The sequence below is a fragment of the Podarcis cretensis genome (assembly GCF_951804945.1).
Source record: "Podarcis cretensis genome assembly, chromosome: 17".
NCBI classification, from domain to species: Eukaryota; Metazoa; Chordata; class Lepidosauria; order Squamata; family Lacertidae; genus Podarcis; species Podarcis cretensis.
In genome coordinates this window covers 14,194,741-14,217,167 of record NC_137187.1, presented here as the reverse complement: position 1 = coordinate 14,217,167, position 22,427 = coordinate 14,194,741, and the positions used below count along the sequence as shown (strand labels likewise).

At 42.7% G+C, this 22,427-nt stretch overlaps 1 long non-coding RNA gene across 2 annotated transcripts in view; it reads right to left on the bottom strand.

Annotated features, from left to right (window-relative positions):
* LOC307206636 overlaps positions 1-22,031 on the bottom strand; it is a 28,945-nt gene extending 6,914 nt beyond the window's left edge. Inside the window, exons 1-2 of one of the 2 annotated variants that reach the window (XR_013834442.1) lie at positions 21,910-22,031; positions 2,601-2,688 (exon numbers count right to left, since the gene is read on the bottom strand). This is a non-coding gene — a long non-coding RNA (uncharacterized lncRNA). Of the gene's footprint in view, positions 1-2,600; positions 2,689-21,081; positions 21,233-21,909 lie in introns of those variants that run through there. The other variant, XR_013834443.1, reaches the window with a different exon arrangement.
* Positions 22,032-22,427: the final 396 nt, after the last annotated feature.

Genomic DNA, 22,427 nt, shown 5'->3' with positions numbered 1-22,427 from the left:
AGTAGGCCAGATTGTCACTGGAAGCTGGAATCCAATAAAAAATAATCACTGTACTGTAGCCATTCTCTGTTGACAATTTGTAGTCTTACTTCTACCTGACAAATCAGAGGTAGATGAACTATTTTCTCTTGACGGTCATAGTTGTTCAGTTGTTATATTAATACAGCAGGCACTCACGTGTAACAAAACATTTGCAGACAGATTGTATACATGCAGTAATGGGAAAATCCATGAATCTTTGTACCTTACTTGCTTCACTGTTGAGGTCTCAGCAATATCAGATCTCTTAATATCATATTCCAGTGTTAATACAGTGGTACCTCAGTTTTCGAACGTCTTGGAAGTCGAACATTTTGGTTTCGGAATGCCAAAAACCTGAAAGTAACTGCTTTGGTTTTCGAATGGTTTTTGGAAGTGGAACGTGCCACGTGGCTTCCATTTTGAGTTTTCGATAAGTAAATGCTTCCAGAAATGCATGCTTCAGTTTTGAACATTTCAGACATTGAACAGTCTTCCGGAATGGATTACGTTCGAAAACCAAGGTACCACTGTACCTAACTGAACACGCCACAAATTGATCCATGGCTCTGCCTCATCACTAGTCCAGTGTAAAGATGAGGTGCAGCGTTCACTAGTAGTTATTTACTTATGTAGCAATGGAGGCAGAAGAAAAACTCAAATCAAATGTTATCCAACAAAACAGTTACAGAAGGTGAACATTGCACGAATTGTGAACATTGCATTAATTGCAGATCACCAAGACCTCAAAACACTTTATGTATGTCACTGTGTGTGCATGAATAACTGAAGTATGTGCTTCATTTGTCATAGGTTGTGGCAACACAACATCAAATGGCTTTAGGAGTTCATAGCCTAAACAGAGGGCTTCTCATCACCTTCATGGTCCTTGCTCCGTAATGCAAAAAAGAAATAAAAATAAATTAAAAAATGCAGGTCATTTGTGGGACACTGCAGTGAAAGGAAAGTTTAGCACTCATGCTAAACTCAATTCCTAAGTGCGGCCAAAGTTCTGCAGCTATGCTGAATATTTGTCCTGAGATCATCATTATAGTAAACAGAGTGTAAAAGCTGAACAGCCAAAGGGCATCATTCCTTTCCTATTCAATAGGCAATTAATCCTTGCCAGTGAATGTGTTCTATCTCTCATAACCATCACTGTTCACTACCCTGGAAATTTTATGTTTACTTCTCTTTTTTTAAGCATGACAATTATAAATCAGCTACTTCCAAGAGCTGGGGCAAATTAGAGGGAATTCACAGCTCCATGGCTGAATGTGAAAAGGTCTTTGCGGCGTCACCTTATGAATCATTATTTCAGAGCTGGACTATGCAGACAGCAGGTCATGTGGCACCACTGTTTCTGTATTATACATCAGACAGTAGGGGGAGTCATGTATTCAAAGCCCATCTCCCCCTCCTCAATCCTTGCAAAGGGTAAATTAGGTAGGTTGTTTAGATATGCACAGGGAAATGGTTTGGAGTCTGATATGACACAGTTCACAGACCAGTTTTTACTGTGTGCAAACTGCAGTCATATGACCTGCTGTGTGTATAGACTAGCTCCGAGAATTTCGAACCAGTGAGAATATTATAGGAATGCATTAGCTGGCACATGTTATATCCCTCCCACACCATAAGGCTTTTGCACAAATGAGATCAGATGCAATTACCAACACAACATCGCTGAGCGTTCAGTATTTCTCAGGTGAAAACAAGGTAATTTGTACTTGTTTATCTAAAAGCTGCTCCTCGTGATAGGGAAAGATTTGGTAATGACAAGATGCTTGACAGCTGAAGTGCCCTGCTAAAAGAGTTGAATCTTATGGTTGTATCCAACACTGTTCCTACTCAGAATACTTCCACTGACATTAATAGACGTGAATAACTTAGGCCCATTACCTTCAGTGGGTTTGCACTGAGTAAAACTTAGCTATAACTTATTATCTTCAAAACATGCATCTGCTACCTCCTAGAAAGCTTTCATGTTTAGCTTCATAAAGATGTAGATGTTTGTTTTTATCATACTCAGTTATGGCTGTGATCCAAAGGCCTACCAGAGATAGCGAGAAATAGCAGGGCTTCTGATCCACCATTTCAATAGCAGCCAAGGAAGGTCATTGGGTCATTTGGACCTCTGGTGGGCTCAGCTGCCAATTGCCCTTAATTCTCTAGACTGGACTTGTAAGCTTCCAGATCAATTTGTCTTGGACCTCTCATCCTGGCATTCACCAGTGATGGCCAAACTTGGCCCTCCAGCTGTTTTGGGACTACAATTCCCATCATCCTTGACCACTGGTCCTGTTAGCTATGGATGATGGGAGTTGTAGTCCCAAAACAGCTGGAGGGCCAAGTTTGGCCTTCACTGATTGGTCCTTCTGTCTTCACAGATACATTGACTCCTCTGCCTATAGGCAGTTCTTGCAGCTAGTTTCCAATTTTGTGGTCTCTTGCCTAAGCAGAAAGCTAAGCAACCCCTGTTACTATTTAATCAAGCTTGTTATTTGATTGAAATAAAAGGTATACTTGTGATAAGAGATGAGAGAGAGATGTGATTCAGTTTGAAATAAAGGTGAACCTACCTAATCCAAGCTTTCTGAAATATTAACAATTCGAATCGGTGATCCTTCAAAATTCACACTCCTCTGAATTTTTTCCAAAGCAGTTCTCCTATACAGAAAAGGCAAATTTTGCATATAAATGCACATATTAATGAAAATAATATTTTAAATGCATTATATAAGGGGAAATTAAGCAAAACTACATTAAATGGGCACATTTAGCAGATGTTAAATAAATAAAAGCTAACTATTGTGGAAACATGGGGAACTGAATTTAGAATAGGAAAAAAATGAGAAACCAAAATGACATATTCAGCCATTCCCTATCTGTAATCTATTATTTGGGAACCCTGGTAATGAGAACCCCAGATAGAATCACCTGGCTATTTGTCTCTCAGAGGTTCCATACTTGGGCAGTAGTAAACTGCAAGTCTCAGGTTTTGCTTTTCTGTTGTTATTAATATTATTCATATTAATAAATTTCTTCCTGTGGATCATCTCAAAGTCATTATACAATACAACATATATGAAACAAGTGCAAAAAATAAAAACAGGTTTTTTAAAAAATTACATATATAAAGCCAAAGCCAACTAAAACTCAGAGTTTTAATTGGTTTTCAATGACACCATGTCTGTGTTAACCTTCGGTCCATTTCAGAATCTCTTGAGTTGTGCAGAAAATGAGAACTTGCCAGGAAAGAGTAAAATGCAGAAGTATTCTCAGTTGCTCTTCTTGACTAAAATAATCGGAAGATTCTGGAGAGAGAGAACTGGCCGTGACAACTGAAACCTGCACAGAGTTCCTCCAACAATAAGGCACACTGATCAGTTTAATATGGCAAAACCTCTCTTTTATCTGTCAGGGAGGAAGAAAACAGACACAGATAACTAGATGCAAATGCATAAGAAATCATTCCCGTGGCAATGCAAAGGTTAGGCCACACACCACTTCCTTCTCTTTTGAAAGTACAATTAAAGAAATAAATTAAGAATACAGCAACCCACATCTGACTACAATTTGACTCACAAATTATTACCTTTGCTGACTTGTCATTATGCTTGGAGAAATGTCAGGTGAAGAGGCCAAATGGGCCTAATGCTGTTTCAGTTCAGGGTTTAAAAGCAACATAAAATGTCAAAGTATGATGGGGAAATCCTGGGCTTTTTGCTACAAGTGCTTTGGTCTGAGGCTTAGTGGTATCAAAATATGCCAAGCAAAAAAGGTCTTCACGTATATAAGCAGTGCTCCATCCATTGGAACTTGTGGTTACAGAAATATTTTTTCTTATTATGCTTCTGTTTATCCTCAGTTTCTCTAATTTTCTCCAGAAACTTCAGTCCCTCTTCATTCTCCTCCTCTATTTAAATGTGAATTGTCATCTTCTTGGGGCAGGGAATTCTCTTTTTTTGGCTTAAGGCATTGTGTAAAATGCCATGTAAGAAAAAGAAAATGACAAAAAATATTTCACCCTAAGCAGAACTAACTTGAGTTTGCATTTACGCCAAGAAATGCCCAGCCATCACTCATACAGGTGCATGAATAAGAATAAATACATAAATAGCCAGGCAAAGAAGTGCAATATATTTATATTACAATTTGTCACATGCTTCAGCACAACAATTAGGGAGGGTGTACAGTGGTACCTTGGGTTACAGACTCCGCTAACCCAGAAATAGTACCTCTGGTTAAGAACTTTGCTTCAGGTTGAGGACAGAAATTGTGCTCTGGCGGCACAGCAGCAGCGGGAGGGCCCCATTAGCTAAAGTGGTGCTTCGGGTTAAGAACAGTTTCAGGTTAAGAACGGACCTCCAGAATGAATTAAGTTCTTAACCTGAGGTACCACTGTAATATATTTATTTTTGAGTCACATCACATATCACATTTGTAGGTGTATACCCAAGCTGTTTTAAAAGGTACATCTTAAAAAAGTGTGAGTCTCACACACAAACTTGCAATCACAGACCCTCCAAGTGTCCCTATTTCCCAGGGACACCCCTGATTTAGAGAAGACATCCTGGCTTCTGATTCGATCCTGGAATATCCCACTTTTCCTTAGGATATCCCTATTTTCATTGGAGAGATGCTGGAGGGTATGGAGTTATCCGACCCCCAAGCCGTCTGAAGATAATCCTGTATAGAGGAGTTGTTTAATGTTTAATGTTGGAAGCTGCCCAGAGTAGCTGGGGCAACCCAGTAAGATGTGTGGGGTATAAATAGTAAAATTACCATTATGGAATGGGACGCCCCTATTTTCATGGGAGAAATGTTAGAGGGTATGCAATCACTTTGATTGAACAAGTAATTATTTGTGATTGACTGCAGTTTCCTGTTGTCAGCACTCTCGTTTGGCAGACCTGGGCTTCTGTTTAATGTGTGAAATTGTGCTTCGACTGGGTGCTGCATTGCTTCAACATGGAGAGAAGGAACACACAAAGAGAAAACCTTTGCAAAGCCCTCCCTCTCACTCACTCAATTCCCAATGGTCAGTGGTGTAGAGATTTTCCACTGTCTGACCTTGTCTAAGTCCCAATCTCTTTATTTATTTTGCATTCATCACAGCAGACAAGTCTTGGAAAGCTCTTATGATATGATCATTTTTCATTGTTTGCAGTAATAAACGGCAAAATATTAATCTGGTCATAAGATAAATATTTTTGAAGAGTCTCAGCTGAGCTTCTAAAAGGACCTCCACGTGTAATGAAAATGTTCTTGAACAGCACCATGTGTTCGGTTTTAACTGCCTTGTCTGCTCGACCCGAAACCTGGGACATTTTGTGTAAGCGGCCCCCTCCCCGTTTTTCCTGATGACAATCATCAGATGCAACCAAGGCCGCTAGGGAGGGACATGTGCTAACCTTCTCTAAACACAGGGAGTTTGATTCCATATTACATTTGTTTAACCTCTGGCATTCAATGACATGCTCATTTGTCTGAGAAAATCATGGAATCTTCAAAGATAGGTTCATGACCTGGATCTTCTGCTCACGTGAACTGGCCCTTCTTTGGGCTAATAGTGACCTTCATGTGGCATGTCTCTATGTAGGAGTGGATGATTTTTGCCAATTTGCGTGGACAGGCGGAGTCCCCAGATCCCAAGTGGTCCCCCCCGTCATGTGGAATAACGACTCTAGACAACGTGCTATGAGATTAAATTGGCCACAACTTTATTAAATTTCAAATGTGGGTAGACCTTGGCTCAGGCATTGGGCGTTCTCCCTCCCTAGTCCCCAGCCGGGGACCTAGGGAGCATCAGGGTTATCCAGTGTGTGGGGGGGGGATGGGCCGGCTCTGGAGAACATATGTTCAAGCAGAGATAGCCGCCCCCGTTACGCCGCCGCAGGGGAGAGCAATGACGACCTTTCGGCGTACGGCCAAAGCCTCCCTTCAAAACCCCTTTAACGGGGAACCCTGGTATCGCCGCCGCAAAGAGGAAGATGGACTAAAGGATTCCGCCCAAGGCCTGATACCGCCAAAGTTGTGACGTTTTGCTACGGGAAAGGCGAAACCTGCCAATGCAGGGAAATTCCTTTCCGGCCCTTTAACAGCGACCTTATCGTAGCAGCGCCCGCATACCTGTGGAGACAGGTTAACCTGCAAAACCTATGAAGAAAAGTTAACCTGCAAAAGAAGACATTAACTGAGGGTGGGTAGGGTGGGAGAAGCTCTGGAGCCAAGTGAGGATTAACAATTAAGATCCACCCTCTATTGTGTGGGCAGGTAATCCCTCCCTTACCTGGCCTGGTTTCCCTGGCAACGCTTCCCCCAGGTGGGATTGGACAACTCACTGGGGTAGGCGGGGACCTCCAGGTATCCCACCTGAGGGAAGGCAAAGCCTATGCTGATGGGGCCACTCCAGATCCAGGGCTGCACACGTCCACGCAAAAGGCGCCCCCCGTTTTAAGTGGGCAGCGGTCATTTCCCAGCTGTGCTGCATTTGATATGGTCGGCACAGTGGGAGGGTACAAGCAATCCTACTTCTTCACCACTACAGGCATAGAGGAGCAGATTTTATAAAACATGTAATCCAAGTCACTGCCCAATTTCATTGTCAAATTGGGACAGTTATCAGTTACTCCCCAACATTTAGGGACGCAGGTGGCGCTGTGGGTTAAACCACAGAGCCTAGGACTTGCCGATCAGAAGGTCGGTGGTTCGAATCCCCATAATGGGGTGAGCTCCTGTTGCTTGGTCCCTGCTCCTGCCAACCTAGCAGTTCGAAAGCACATCAAAGTGCAAGTAGATAAATAGGTACCGCTCCAGCAGGAAGGTAAACGGCGTTTCCGTGCACTGCTCTGGTTCACCAGAAGTGGCTTAATCATGCTGGCCACATGACCTGGAAGCTGTCCACTGGCTCCCTCGGCCAATAAAGCGAGATGAGCGCTGCAACCCCAGAGTCAGCCATGACTGGACCTAATGGTCAGGGTTCCCTTTACTTTTACCTTTTCCCATCATTTATTAAGGATTTTGCCACACCAGAGCAAAATGTAGATTTGCACTGGCCTCCCTCCTCATTAATACGCAGGAATCCACATGACTTCCTCCCCATCCCAGTGTTGTCCAGGGCCATCCTGGGATGGTGTCTACTTTTTGCTCCAGTGAGGACAGGCCTAAAGACACCTGAAACTAGTGTTGTGCACAAACGGCCTCTCAAAATTTTCCACTTTTATTTTTTGGGCAGAGGAACTGAAGGTGGGGAGAAGGAATCATTTCATCCAACTTCTCCAGGGAGGTGATAAATTCTCCAGCAGTTTCTCAGGGGTGGGGTTTATCATTAGCAGTTACAGTAGAACAGCTTCTTTCTTTTCCACAAAGGTCCCAACTGTGCTTGTAGTCTGGCCGCCATTTTGCAACTTCCACAATGCCTCTGACCTAGAGTCATTCCAGGGCATTCAAATGTGGTGTGAGGAGAAGAATGACTTGTAAAAATGGATTAGGAATATTTGGAGATACATCTGCGAAGTTGTCATCTTTTTGATGGAGGCTTGAGAAAAAGAAAAGCATGTCAGAATCTTATTTATATACAGTGGTACCTTGGGTTTCAAACACCTTGGGTTACAAACACCTCGGGTTACAGACTCCGCTAACCCAGAAGTAATACCTCGGGTTAAGAACCTTACCTCAGGATGAGAACAGAAATTGTGTGGCGGTGCTAGCAGGAGGCCCCATTAGCTAAAGTGGTACCTCAGGTTAAGAACGGACCTCCAGAACGAATTAAGTTCATAACCAGAGGTACCACTGTATTTTCAAGCATGATGCCTCTTAAGAGATTCTAGCTCAGCTTTACCTAGCATCTCATTGTGAGAAACCATTATTATTTTCACTCTCCAGGAAACGTTCAAGAAGCCAAAGGAAGGCACCTGTTGCAACCAGATGCTACGCCACTGACTAGGCTCTTGCATCATTGATACATAAACTCACCAAACAGGCTTTTGACATTATTCATGATGCATTTCTGAAGGCGTTATAATTTTATTTTCCCGCGGACTGTCTCGCCAGAGTGGTGCATGCTCTGGTTATCTCACGCTTGGACTACTGCAACGCGCTCTACGTGGGGCTACCTTTGAAGGTGACCCGGAAACTGCAATTAATCCAGAATGCGGCAGCTAGACTGGTGACTGGGAGTGGCCGCCGGGACCACATAACACCGGTTCTGAGAGATCTGCACTGGCTCCCAGTACGTTTCCGAGCACGATTCAAAGTGTTGGTGCTGACCTTTAAAGCCCTAAACGGCCTCGGTCCTGTATACCTGAAGGAGCATCTCCACCCCCATCGTTCAGCCCGGACACTGAGATCCAGCGCCGAGGGCCTTCTGGCGGTTCCCTCATTGCGAGAAGTGAGGCTACAGGGAACCAGGCAGAGGGCCTTCTCGGTAGTGGCGCCCGACCTGTGGAACACCCTCCCATCAGATGTCAAAGAGATAAAGAATTACCTGACATTCAGAAGACATCTTAAGGCAGCCCTGTTCAGGGAAGTTTTTAATATGTAATGCTGTATTGTTTTTAACACTGATTGGGAGCCGCCCAGAGTGGCTGGGGAAACTCAGCCAGATGGGCGGGGTATAAATAATAAATTATTATTATTATTATTATTATTATTATTATTATTATTATTATTTTATTTTATTTAAAAAATAATAATCTAGAAGTATAAAATGGTTCCAGAAGCACTGCCAATGGCAGGAATGGCAGAAACCAGGAACCGGCAATCTCTGAGAGCTGCTCTCCTCCCACACCCCCAATTATTTTTATTAAATTATTACAAATCAAACAAAATTAATTTAATACAATTTCTTAAAATCAGATTTCATGGTCCTGTTGCAAGCATATGTTGATCATTTCCTCCATAGCCGCATCATCTCTTATTTAATATCCAGTTATCATTCTTCACTTGCTGTTAGTCCATCTGAGAGCTGCTCTCTTTTCCAGTGGGCAGGCATATATTTTGCCGCTCATTCAAAACCCTTCTCTATGGTCAGGCTATTTAATAAAGTCTACGCTAACCAGTTGTAAAATTCTTACTAGTCTGGAGCACTTGCATTTAAGTCAGGGCCAGATTTAGGTTTGATGAGGCCCTAAGCTACTGAAGGTCATGGGGCCCTTTATATGCCCAGCTGTCCTTTGTCAACAACAAATTGTCACTGTTTTTTGTGCTGAATGTATGCTAAATGGTAATTTATGGACATAATAGGTATCTAAAGCCATTTGCACATAACAAAATATGTATTTTACCAGTGATATTTTAGGGAGCAGGCTAGCAGGCGGGGCCCATTATTTACATCATAGTGTTGGCTTCTTTTTTGTCTTCCCTCCACAACACAAAACACTGCTGCTGTATGTAGGTTTTATTTTATTGGCAAAGGAGTGGGAGGAGCAGGGGCGTGCGGTCAGTGAACTAAGGGGACTAGGCTTATCCTCTAAATGTTCCTGGTAAAGTAGAGTAATATTATTTATTTTTTACATATAAACAGAATACAGTATAACTTTAATTTTAAAACCGAACATTCTGCTTTATACAAGCAGCCCTCTTCTAAAGTATCTCCAAACTTGAACTCAAACATCCATGTGCAAGAATAATCAATTTGAAAGAATACAGATATGTGCTCAAAGGCATATCACACTTGTTCCATGATCACCAGAAGGGAATCTGGGTTTGTTGCTTCAGTTCTAAAAACAGAAACTTCTTTTTCAAACCAAGACAAAACCTCTTGGCAGTTGCCACCTCAACACTGTTCACAAATAGAAAAGTTTGTCGGCGAGTGCCAGGCTAGGCTCTCTGTGGATACTCTGGCCCACCAAGAAAGTCAGCTTGCTGGCATACTGGCATGGTGCTGGCACTCTGATTAGGCCAGGCCAGTTGTAGTACAGGTGGCACATCTTATACGTAAGATGCTGCATGTGGTCTGGCTTGAATCTATCATAAACCACATTGTAGTACAGTGGTGCCCCGCAAGACAAACACCTCGCAAGACGGAAAACCCGCTAGACGAAAGGGTTTTCCGTTTTGGAGGCGCTTCGCAAAACGAATTTCCCTATGGGCTTGCTTCGCAAGACGAAAATGTCTTGTGAGTTCCTGCAGGGTTTTTTCCCTTTTTTCTCCCTTTTCCTAAGCCCTAAGCCGCTTATCAGCTGATCTGCTGATAAGCCGCTTAACAGCTGATCGCTAAAAGCCGCTAAACCGCTAATAGCGCTAATCTGCTAAGCTGTCAATGGGCTTGCTTCGCAAGACGAAAAAACCGCTATACGAAGAGCCTCACGGAACGGATTAATTTCGTCTTGTGAGGCACCACTGTATGTGGGATTGACAGTGCCCTGGTGAGCAAGTTGGCTACTTAAGAAGAAGTCGTACCATTCAGGTCGAGTAGCCTCTGTGTCAATAACTGTCCCAATGGGAGGGTTTTGCAGGTTTCTGTTGGTCTCGAAGAAACGATGAAGGGATTTCTTCCTGACCACAACCACCTATAGTTTGGCTCTTCTGAAGCCACCATTGCACTCATCGGGGGCACTTAGTATCTGTGGGACTTCAAAGTTCACCACCACCTTCAGCTGTCCATCTCCAGTGCTGTCACAGTACGCTATTATGTGTGCAGGCAGCTGCCCATTACATGCTTGCAATTTACTTACAGAATCTTTCATGCAGACCTTTAAACAAACTGCGATGTTTGATCCTGAATTTTTCAGTGTGCAACGAGAATACCACCTAGTCAGTTGGAAATTAGAGCTGGCCACAAACCCAATGGTCAAAGCATCTTTGTTGACACCAATGCCAACCACCATGACAGATTTCAGTGGTATCTCAACTGCTCACAGTGCCCCTCCAAGCTTAAACTATTAAAGCCTGGCACCTGCTTCCCAATACTTCTGCCTACCTTATGGAGGCGGCACGATGCTCCGACAGGGTCCAAGAGCCCTCCTTCCCAAAGCCCACCTGGCTTTGGGAAGGAGGAAGCAGGCCTGGTGCTTCTTCTCCAAAGCCTGGGAAACTTCTGCCCAGGTTAGGCAATGGAGAAGAAAGCAATAGGAAGGTAAAGGGAAATGACTGGTGTGCATCACTGAACACTCTTGCAGTGAAAAGAGCAACTCAGGCTGCAAAACAAATGAGCAACAGAAAATATGAAATGCTGGGATGCGATAAATACAAATTATTATCAAACAGCTCTTTCCAGAATTTATATGAAACACAGATGCATTCAGCATTTCCTCTGGGTATTTCCACTCCTGCGTTAAGCACTGGGCTTAATCCAACCCGCCTCCCCTTTGTACCTGTTGCAATCAAACCACAAAGTAGCAGGCAAAGCCTATTAGGCAGCTTCAAACAGCAGTCAGGGAGGACTTATCAGCTTCTGTGCAATGATAGTCTGGCAGTATCGTATTCCAAACTTCTCAATGAACCATGACACCAAAACATAAACAAGGTCGAACAATCGGTTTAAGCTCTTTGCGCAGTGATGCAGCAATGCATCCTTGCCTGAAATGGCTGGTATCCATATTCTAGTTTAGGGATTGCCAACACGGTGCTCATGGGCTCCAGGTTGGTGGCTCCTGCAAATTTTGTGGAGAGGTGAAAGAATATGATTTTTTAAAAAAAAAAAACACCACAGCAACTGTGCAAACTTCCTTCACCTAGAAGCTGCCCAGAGTGACTAGGGAAACCCAGCCAGATGAGAGGTGTATAAATTGTTGTTGTTGAATAGGATGTCCCTATTTTCATTGGAGAAATGTGGGAGGGTGTGCCATCTTGATTTGAATCAAGTGTGCAGGAGCTTTCCCCAATTCCCCAATTAACATGCATTGGCAATGGTTACATGTAACCCCAAGCAGGAGGTTCCTTTGTTGTTTCAAACACAAGGTAACAGGGGGCAGTAGACAGGCATATGCTACCCTGCAGCCTGATTCTTAATATGCAGTTAACTTTACATCTGCATAGGCCACAATCTCTCTGGAAGCAATGTAGGAAGTTTCTTCTTCCCTCGAGGCAGAACATTCTGCTAAGAGGAACCACCGAGTTAAAGCTACGGCTGTCAGGAGGCATGGCCACAATATTTTCCATCTGCCTCATCTGTAAGCAACTGTCCTTAAAACAAAAAAGGAAACAAACAGATTTATAGAGGACTAATAAAAACGATTGCATTATGCACTCTCTCACTCCATCTTGAATCAGCAGTTCCAGAAGGTCCTCTGGGAGGAGAGTAAATAACAGCATACTCACAATGTTCCTTTTTCTCTCTCCCTGAGCTTGGCAAAACCAATGCATATAAACACAAATTAGAAGGGAAACAGAAAACAAATCTAATGCATGGTAGCCAGGCAAACTCCGGTGTGGAATGATAGCCTGAAGTGTGACAGCAACAGATGCACATTTAGACATCTGTGGTGAGGATCATCTGCGTACCTATCACCCCGTTACGTGCTTGTGCAAATGTACAAACGCAGAGAACATGATACAAACTCTACTAAACACATCTACTTGAAATGCATTATTTTTCTGGTTGTTTTTGGTGCAGTGTGTGCTTTTGCTGATGAGACTGAATTAAGTATCTCATCATACATGACGCCTGTGAACACAGAAGAAAAATGCACCCACTTTAAGCCTGTGAATAAATGTGAAGAGGGTGAATAATCTGCTTCAACAACAATTAGACTTGGAATCAACAGGTACCTCTCAGCAATACGTTGTTCAGTGTCTCCCAAGATATTATAATTCAGACCTGCACACCTTGTGGCGTACCAAACTGACCAAACAGGTTCCTAGAGTCCTCCCACCTCCTTCCCAAAGCCTAATTAGTCCTTTCCCAGCTTTGGGAAGGAAATGGGGTATAGACCCTGTCAGCAGGTGACTGTAATCTGTTGAGAACTACCTGGACAAGAGCTTTCCCCACAGTACTCAGAAGGGAAATTCCATGGTAGTTGTTACAGTAAGATCTTTAGATATCTAAAGAACATTATCACTCCCCACACTTCCTTCCCTTTTGCAGACCAAATATGCTCAATACTTTAAACTGTCCCTGATTGCAGATGGGTGAATCTGTCAGTTCTGCTTTCCCCCAGTTTCTTATTTTTCCAAACTTAAGTTCAGTCTTCTACATTTCCACGTGAATTTGAGATTTCCTTTTTTAAAGCCCTCATTAAAAACCACCAGCATCTTAATGCAAATTTCTGCTGATATACACATTTGTATGCCATTTTGTATCATATAGACTTTTCCCCCCAAAGCTGTTTTATTGAAAATAATGCACCTTGTATGTTATTTTCACTAGTATTGACATTTTTAATTGATATTTTACTCCAGAATATGCATTTTTGTACACATCACTTGACTTTAGAACTCTACTGCAAAATTCAGAAAAGTGTGAATTTCAATGGATGGCTGTGTTTCAGTTCTTGCACTGTTTTAAAAAGTTTGAGTTAGTTCAGTTCACCTTTAGATGTGAACTGATTTGAATTTCTCCTGTCTCCATATTCCTTATCAATGTAAATCATAACTGAGTGTGCTGCCTTTGGATTCTCTGAAAATCCAAGACATAGACATCTTAAAATACCACAATTATGATCCTGGAAAACACCTACATAACTGTGACCTCAACAAACAACAACTACTTATTTATAATCCAAGACACAACAAGCCTGCAGTTAAATACCATCCTTCTCATTGTTAAGATGCTCAGAGCACTATTAAATTGAGATGCTAGCTAGAGGCTTGCATTAGTGTTTAGATTAGAAGCGTCAGGATAATTACTGCCTATAATAATAGAAGTGGAACCTGAATCTTAATCGCTATGGCATGACTTCACTGACAAAGCATCCACACAAGCCCACAATCAGCAAAATAAAGACATTAATTAGTTATTGGCCCACTACAGTTAATCTTGTGGTTCTTTTGAAAAATGATTGGATTTTAAAATTCCAGGAGTGTCTTGGCAGATGCAAGTCAGCAATGCTTCAGTGAGATCCTTTTGTTTTATATTTACCAAAGATCTTGGCTCTGTTTAATTAAGAAGAACAAAGAAGTGAGAAGGGAATTATACTGGGATTCAAGATGCCATCTGTTTGTAAAATAGCTGAGAGTAGAGTTGTTTTCCTGGTTTAGAACGGCATTTGTGAACTGGCAAATATATATATAGAGAGAGAGAGTTCTACTCATTCAATGCATTCTGTTTAAAGCTGGTTTATGCACACTGTAAATTAATTCATGTGGTTTTAAACCGATCAGAAGGATGGCATCCACTGTTAACCACTATTACGGAGTCTACAGTAAAGTGAAACAAATATTATTGTGGTGGCGAAGTTTTACAACTGGGATATTTGTCAATGGAAGGAAATGCTAAAAAATGAAAATCTGATAGATTTTAGCATCGACCCTATCTGCCTGTGGACTGTCTCACCAGAGTAGTGCATGCTCTGGTTATCTTCTGCTTGGTCTACTGCAATGCGCTCTATGTGGGGCTACCTTTGAAGGTGACCCGGAAACTACAAATAATCCAGAATGCGGCAGCTAGACTGCTGACTGGGAGCGGCCGCTGAGACCACATAACACCGGTCTTGAAAGACCTGCACTGGCTCCCGGTATGTTTCCGAGCACAATTCAAAGTGTTGGTGCTGACCTTTAAAGCCCTAACGGCCTCAAAGGCCCATAGACCTGAAGGAGCATCTCTACCCCCATCTTTCTGCCTGGACACTGAGGTCCAGCGCCAAGGGCCTTCTGGCAGTTCCCTCAATGCAAGAAGCCAAGTTACAGGGAACCAGGCAGAGGGCCTTCACGGTAGTGGCACCCGCCCTGTGGAATGCCCTCCCACCAGATGTCAAAGAGAAAAACAACTACCAGACTTTTAGAAGACATCTGAAGGCAGCCCTGTTTAGGGAAGCTTTCAATGTTTAACAGACTATTTTATTTTAATATTCTGTTGGAAGCCGCCCTGAGTGGCTGGGGAAACCCAGCCAGATGGGCAGGGTATAGATAATAAATAATAATAATAATAATAATAATAATAATAATAATAATAATTTGGAAGTATTCCAATCAGACTAGGAAGTGAATAAGCAGCCAAGAGGGTGAGTGGGAATAAACTGTCAAAAGGCCAAAAATACCTGTTATATCAGATAATCTGAATTATTATTATTATTAATCAATCACCTTCTACACAATCATCTCAAAGCAATGTATAATAAATTATGATAAATGTTAGATATGTTTAAAACCAAATTAATACAAATACATAATAAATATTCACAGAAATACAAAATAAGCACCTATTTGTCCTGCTGGGAAAACCTATCAGAACAAAACTGTCTTCAGTTATTTTTGGAAACTGCAGCTAATGGGTGCCTGTTGTGTATTGGCAGGAATGCTGTACCACAGAAAAGGGGCAACCACATGAAAAGCCCTGCTCCAAGTGACTGCAGAGTGGATTTCTCAGATCAGCTGTGGCCATGAATCCCTCATTGTGCATCAGCGCCCAACTAAACTGGATAGCTGAGGTTTGTGTGGTCTTAGGCCTAACCAACGCATTCACTGCACAGTCAGAAACTTTATTGGACTAAGGGAGCAATCCTAAGTATGGGAAGCCAGCATAATTTTCCCCAGTTTAAGTTAAGGAACCATAAGGTATGTCAGATCCAAATTCTGTTCAAGAGCAGAGCTAAAGCAGACTGAGATACCCTAAGCCAGCAGAGAGAAAACAATAGTGTTCGACACCACCCTAAGTTCCACAAGACGTGGGTGGCGCTGTGGGTTAAACCACAGAGCCTAGGGCTTGCCGATCAGAAGGTCGGCAGTTCAAATCCCCGCGACAGGGTGAGCTCCCATTGCTCGGTCCCTGTTCCTGCCAACCCAGCAGTTCGAAAGCATGTCAAAGTGCAAGTAGATAAATAGGTACCATTGTGGCAGGAAGGTAAACTGCATTTCCGTGCGCTGCTCTGGTTTGTCAGAAGCGGCTTAGTCATGCTGGCCACATGACCCAGAAGCTGTATGCTGGCTCCCTCGGCCAATAAAGCAAGATGAGCACCGCAACCCCAGAGTCGGTCACGACTGGACCTAATGGTCAGGGGTCCCTTTACCTTTACCTTAAGTTCCACAAGGCTGCCAGGTCAACGTAATCAAGCTGAACCGAGTTAGGATCCAGCATAAGCCCCCCCACCCACACAAACACCAGTCCTGCCCCCACAACATATTGAGCAACATTCACATTGAGCAACTCCGACAAGCTCTGTACTATCACACAAGTGGATGATAACAAAAGCAGCAGAGCGATCAGGTGTTTCAGCCCAATTTACAGCATCTCAGAACGTGACTGGAAGTATTTAAAGAGGCACATTAAAGTGTTGGTACAGACACAGAAGTATCATTAAAATTTCTCAAATGCCACAGAATCAAAGGCCTTGTGGATGACTGCAAGTGATTTATTAGGCAGCAGAGGTATTTTAATCAATGTACTCCATTGGGAAGCTAGAGAAACTGCAATCCTATCATGGGAGGAGAGAAGAATTTCCTAACTTATCTGCAAACTTTGCTGGGGGCCTATCAGTGTCAAACCCTTTACCTCTTTTCTTCTGCTCTGTTTGCTGCTCCTTCTGGTCTGGAGAAAGAAGCCACAACCACCCAACTATGTTTAACAGATACTGTAGTCGTCCGAAGTCCACAGAACTGAGGCAATGGAAACTTCGCCAATGCAAAGGCACTGGGTTGCATCTGGCTGGTCATTCAACCATGGCAGTTCCATTCCCAATTGCAGTCAGATGGATCAGCACTTCAGCTTAATGTAGCCATTTAGGTAATGATGAGTGCAAGAGGAAAATAAGGTCTCCAAGTAGTTTGTTCCATAGAAAGGTGGCAGACATACTCTTGCCATTCAAAGTGCTGCTTTGAAATAGGCACTAGGAATGAGCCATTTGCCTTTTATCTCTTTTCCTCTGTCTTTATGTACTCAAAGGTCCCTTTCTGGTAAGTAGTTAGGGTGCCCCCCAAAAAAACAAAAGAGAGGAAACACACCATCAAAGCAGAGACCAAAAGTGGACACTGATCCACATAAAATGTATAGCTGCAAATTTAGAAAGAATGACTCTAATTGAAATAGGAATGCTCTACATATCATCACAGTGGGGAGGACTGCTGTGGTGGCTGCACTTACCTGTTCACTACTGGGAACAGGTTTGCAGCCAATGCAGGGTTTAACTCTATCCTCCCACTCATTAGCTGTCATCATGAGTGATATGAGTTGATGGACAGGTGGGTGTAGTTTAAGGAAAATTACCTGGCGAGCCAAATTGTACCCCCGGCATGCCAAGACTCGCCCACCAGCCAGAAGTTTCCTGCTAAGTTATGCTTAGGCAGTGGCGTAGTGTGGGTTGTCAGCACCCGGGGCAAGGCAAGTAATTTGCGCCCCCTAACCCGTGGATTTGTGCCCCCTAACCCTAACCCCCAGATGTTGTGCCCGGTGCAGCCGGGCCCCCCTGCACCCCCCACGCTACGCCACTGTGCTTAGGGTAGACATGCTGAAATCAAAGGTTCTAAGTTAGTTATATCCATTGATTTCAATAGGTCAGTGTTGAGTAGAGCCAACAATGGATACAACCATGTTGTTGTTTCCATCTGTTTCAAGAGACAATGGAGTGCACCTCTGGGGTGAAGTCTAACTGCTGCATTAGCAGAACTAAAGTGACCTTTCTGGGGTACAAGCCTGGGAAGCATGTATGGAGGTCCTAGGCTCACCAGGTTACAAGGCCCCTCTCCTGGCCTTGCTGATGTGGTCCAAAAGAAAGCAGAGCAATACGTTTTGCACCAGCTTGACTCCACTCTGGATTTGTTTAGGGTTTACTCCTTAGCCCTTTCTTCACCCAAAGATATGTTGCAAGGCAGCAGAAGTTTAGGATCAGAGTTTTCCTTCTAGATGGGCTTGCTTCCCAGGTAGACAAACCCATCTGCCCCTCACTTGCCTTTATAGCATGTGCAGAAACCAAAGGTGGACAAACATGTCCCCCACCAGAGGTACTACCCCTCCCCTAACACTCCATGCAACCATAAGCTTATTGTTATCACAATAGCTGTGCAAAACATTTCTAGGATACAATTTCCCAGTGAGATTTGTGCAAGCAATTTGCCAGGCATGTGTAGGCACAGACAAAATCACCTGAGGTGGCATGCTATAGCTTGTAAAATGGAGTATTCGGTAGACCTCAGATTTAATCAGTGCCTACACCACTACCAGCTTCAAACATCAGAAGAAACACAGCAACTGAGAGGCCCACAAGCCCACAGGAGGCCAGCCTGTGCCATTGGAAGCACAGGCAATGGTAGTTTGTGGCATAGAAAAACAGGTGCGAAAGAGCCTTAAAGCTGGTTATAACAATGAGCAAGACCTACACTCCTGCCAGCCTGGTGTTGCTCCTACTCACTGGTTCAGTAAACTAGAAGAAAACCACACCAGAACTGTTCAGCTTGAATTGTGGAACATTGGGCAAAAGGGTTTGCCACCATTCAAACAACTCATTACATAGTCCAACAGCCTGAACATGTTCAGTCTTGTCTGATCTCAGAAGCTAAGCAAGGTTGGGCATGATTGGTCTATGGTCAAACTGTTCCCATGCTGCAGGGATGAAGAACCTTTTTTGGCTTGAGGACCACACTCACTTCTGAGTGGCCAACATGCCAGTGGCGAATGGGGCCAGAGTCAAAAGTGAGCAGAACAACAGGTGCATATTTTAGGCTAGTTTCTTCACACACATCCTGTCTATACTCCATCCAGAGAAACAAGAGTTTAAAGGCACATTCCACCAAGGCAAAAACATTCAAGGAAGATGAGAAACTAGATTGGTGAGGGGTAAGCTTTGGGGAGAGGGGCCATACTGTTGAATATAAGGATAGCAAAAACACAGCTAAGAAGCTCATATATATGACTGAAACCCTTCTTTGGAAATTAAACCCACGTCCAGACCTTAAAAAACTTTACTTGCAGAAACTTATAGTTATAGATGAATTAAAATATGATATTTACAGTCACATGCTTCTCCAAGCATGGGCCTACAGTCTCTTATTCTAACTTCCAAACAACTGTTTTTTCCTTTCTTTCCAGAGCTCAGCACTTTCAGTCTTCTGTATCTCAGTTAGGCCATGCCTTGCAGCTCCTTTGAGGGATTTCCACTTTAACCTTCTCCTGAAACTTTGTTCTTTATTTCTTTCTTTCAAGCAGAGAAGCACTCCAAACACTCTATTTAACTTAGCAGTGTTCACAGTGGATTCAAAAACACAGTCATCTTGCTTCATATAAAATGGAGCCTATCCTTCACTAGATACCCCCATGTGACCAAACGTTAGCCAATCACATGAGAACTACTAGAGAATTCTCTATAATTCCAGTTACCAACCGATCAAATTTCAACACATAGGAATGCATGCCAGCATTTACAATTTCAGTGAATTAAATTACTATACTTAACAGTAGCTGGGTATGAGCCTGAGCTGTATCTCAAGGGACAGGTAGAGAGCTCTGGAGAGATATACTTGCCCCCAAGTCTGAGGTCCGTCCCCCCCACCATATTGTATCAGTTCCGAAAGGTGTGAGACTGTATGCTTCAAAACACAAACATACACACATCAAACTAATCCATGAGGAGAAGGCATGGTGGCATCTAGTTCTCCATAATCAGGGTGATGATTGAATGTTCCACCCCACACACTGATCTTGAAGATTCTCCTCCTCACGGTCTGGCACAACACCTTCTATGAACAGCCTGAGCAAATGATGAAATTATCTATCACTTCCGAAAAGCTCTTAGTGGAGGACTAATACCGAATAGAAGTTTTTTGAGTGCAGAAAAAGAATGAAAATATATCACTGCTTAACCAGTAAAATGTGTTCTGCAGAACACTCAGTTGCAATCCAATACCAATGGGACTGTAAATGCTTTGCCTTGAAGTGAAGCACTCTGGCATGAAATAAAATTGCTATTATGGAAGAGTTATTTCATTGCATGACAATTGAAACGCATGTTGTGGAAGCATTTACATATGTTCTTTTGGATGCTACAATTCGCTTCACTTTGATAGAACACAGATAACATTTTTTGCAATCTTAAAAATTGCTTTTCACTTATTTTTTAATACTCCCCAAGAAAATTGAAAGTACACTCTCCACCCGAGAACATTTTTCCTACCAATACGTTCCCCTCCAGAGACAGAGTGTCGCCATTTGAGAATCACGCATCGTCCTAGTTCTCCCAAACAGGGGATGAAGTGGTAAATCTGCTTCTGTCTGGATTCCTAAGAGTCAGTGTTTCTGCCTCACAACTATATACCCTGAACAGAGGAATTAGCATGTTGGGGAGTCAGCAAAGTTAGACATAGTGGTAACTACTGACTTCAATGGTTTTAAAGGAGGATTAAACTAATTCATGGTCAGTAAACAGGAAGTTCTGTTGTGACAGTGACACTAGAGCTTTGGATCTAGCCCATTACTTTTTATAAGTGTTAAAGGTACAGTATGAGAAGAAGAAGAAGATGAAGAAAAAGAAGAAATAATAATGGCTATACCCATTCTGCTATTCACACTTTACTTCAGGTGGTCAGAGAAGAATACTCAACTCTGTCAGACATGTCATTCACACACGCACACAAAACACCATTTTGCTAGTGCCATCATAACTTGTTAACATTTGTATCATGCTCTTTTTACATTGAACTGGTGCTCAGTGATCACCGATCCCCAGTGAGCTTATCAATCTAGCAAGACTAGGAACCTACCTAAATACTCTAGCCAAAGCACTCCATTTCCAATCCTGGTACAGAACCATTGCACAAACATTCAAAGTTGCCTCCGCCTAGCTTCCAATTATGGTAATATATTTCAAAACTGAAACAGTCGTCTTCTCTAATTATTCATCTGGCCAGAATAAATTGTTCACAATAATGTTTGTGGAAAAACAGAAAAGGTCAGGATATCTTAAAAATCAAATCCCTGTCATTAAACAACTGTGCGCACATTGTTTTGCCGAGTAGCTGTTCTGTTCTGTTTACCTCGATCTGGGCGTAAGTTCTGGCCAATCCAAAGCACATGGGCCAATTTAAATCAATGGGGAGACCTCCATTGACTTCACTTGAATATTGAACCAGAGCCTTAGGCATCTGGAGCTGGAAGAAGCCATCTGTCTTGCTTGCCAGTTCTGACAAAATCCATTTGAGTAAAGCACTTTTCATCGCAATGGATAGCACATATCTGATAGAGAGGGGCGGGGAAATGGGTGGGGGGACTGTGTGTTTCCATTTAAACTGTATTGCTTAGGTCGTCTCTCTTGATTTACGTCGCAGAGCAGGATGCCAAGTTGGCATTCACATTATTGGAATGAAGAAAGCATTCAGTTGCAAGTTCCGAAAGAATTAGAAACAGACTGCTCTTGAAAAAAATATTTGGGAATTTGAAAAACCCAAAGACGTCACTGACCGAACATTTGATCTCCTTTTCTCTTACTTATTTAACAACAGTTGTAACATTTTGTTTGATGACAATAACTCTGGCATTATTATTTTTTGTCCTGCAGTGGCATGTGGGAACTTGAGACTGGCTCACAAGAAGAAATGGGTGGAATATTAAAATACATGTTCCAGGAGATCAATGCCATTTATTTTTATTTGCTGAGGGCCTTTAATGGAGAAATTCATCGTCCAGGGTTGGGACTTAGCTTAGTAAGCTGCTGAGGACTATGTGTGCAGTCAGGCCTCAGAGACCTTTTCAGTGTCCAGAAAGAAATAGATGTGTTCAACAACAGTGCACCATATTAGCCATGCCTAATATGAATACCAGGAGTCCTGACTGGCTATACCAAAGAAGAATGCTAAGAGACTGACCTTGTTTTATCAACTTCAGGTTTCAGCGACTGCCCTTGTGGATTCCAAGCTAACCACAGCTTCCAAGACCAAATTGGGGTATGGCCATCTCCCACTCCAACAAGGCCTGTGCTTAGTTTTCTTGTAACAAAAAATTATAATACTCACAAAAGAAAGGAATTGTGGTGCTATTTTGCTTTCAAGATTAAAGCAGGTGAGGAAAGTAGGTTTCATACAGTGCTGAGCTTAGTTTTAAGCAGAAAGCAAACAACAAAAATGGCATACTAATCATACTAATCATATTAATCCCAACCTATATTTGCTGCTTGGATTTCAAATGTAAAAACTGGAAAGAATGAACATGGAAAAATTTGCTCTCACGAGGATGCAAAAACTTCCTGCTTTAGCTCGAGCCAGAAATAGTCTGAGGACAGAGTCACTCACAACAACTTTTGCGTCTTCTGAGCAAAATTCACTGAAAATATCTGGTTCATGTTCTGGGCACCAATTCAGGGAGAAAGAAGAAAGTTATGGGCTTG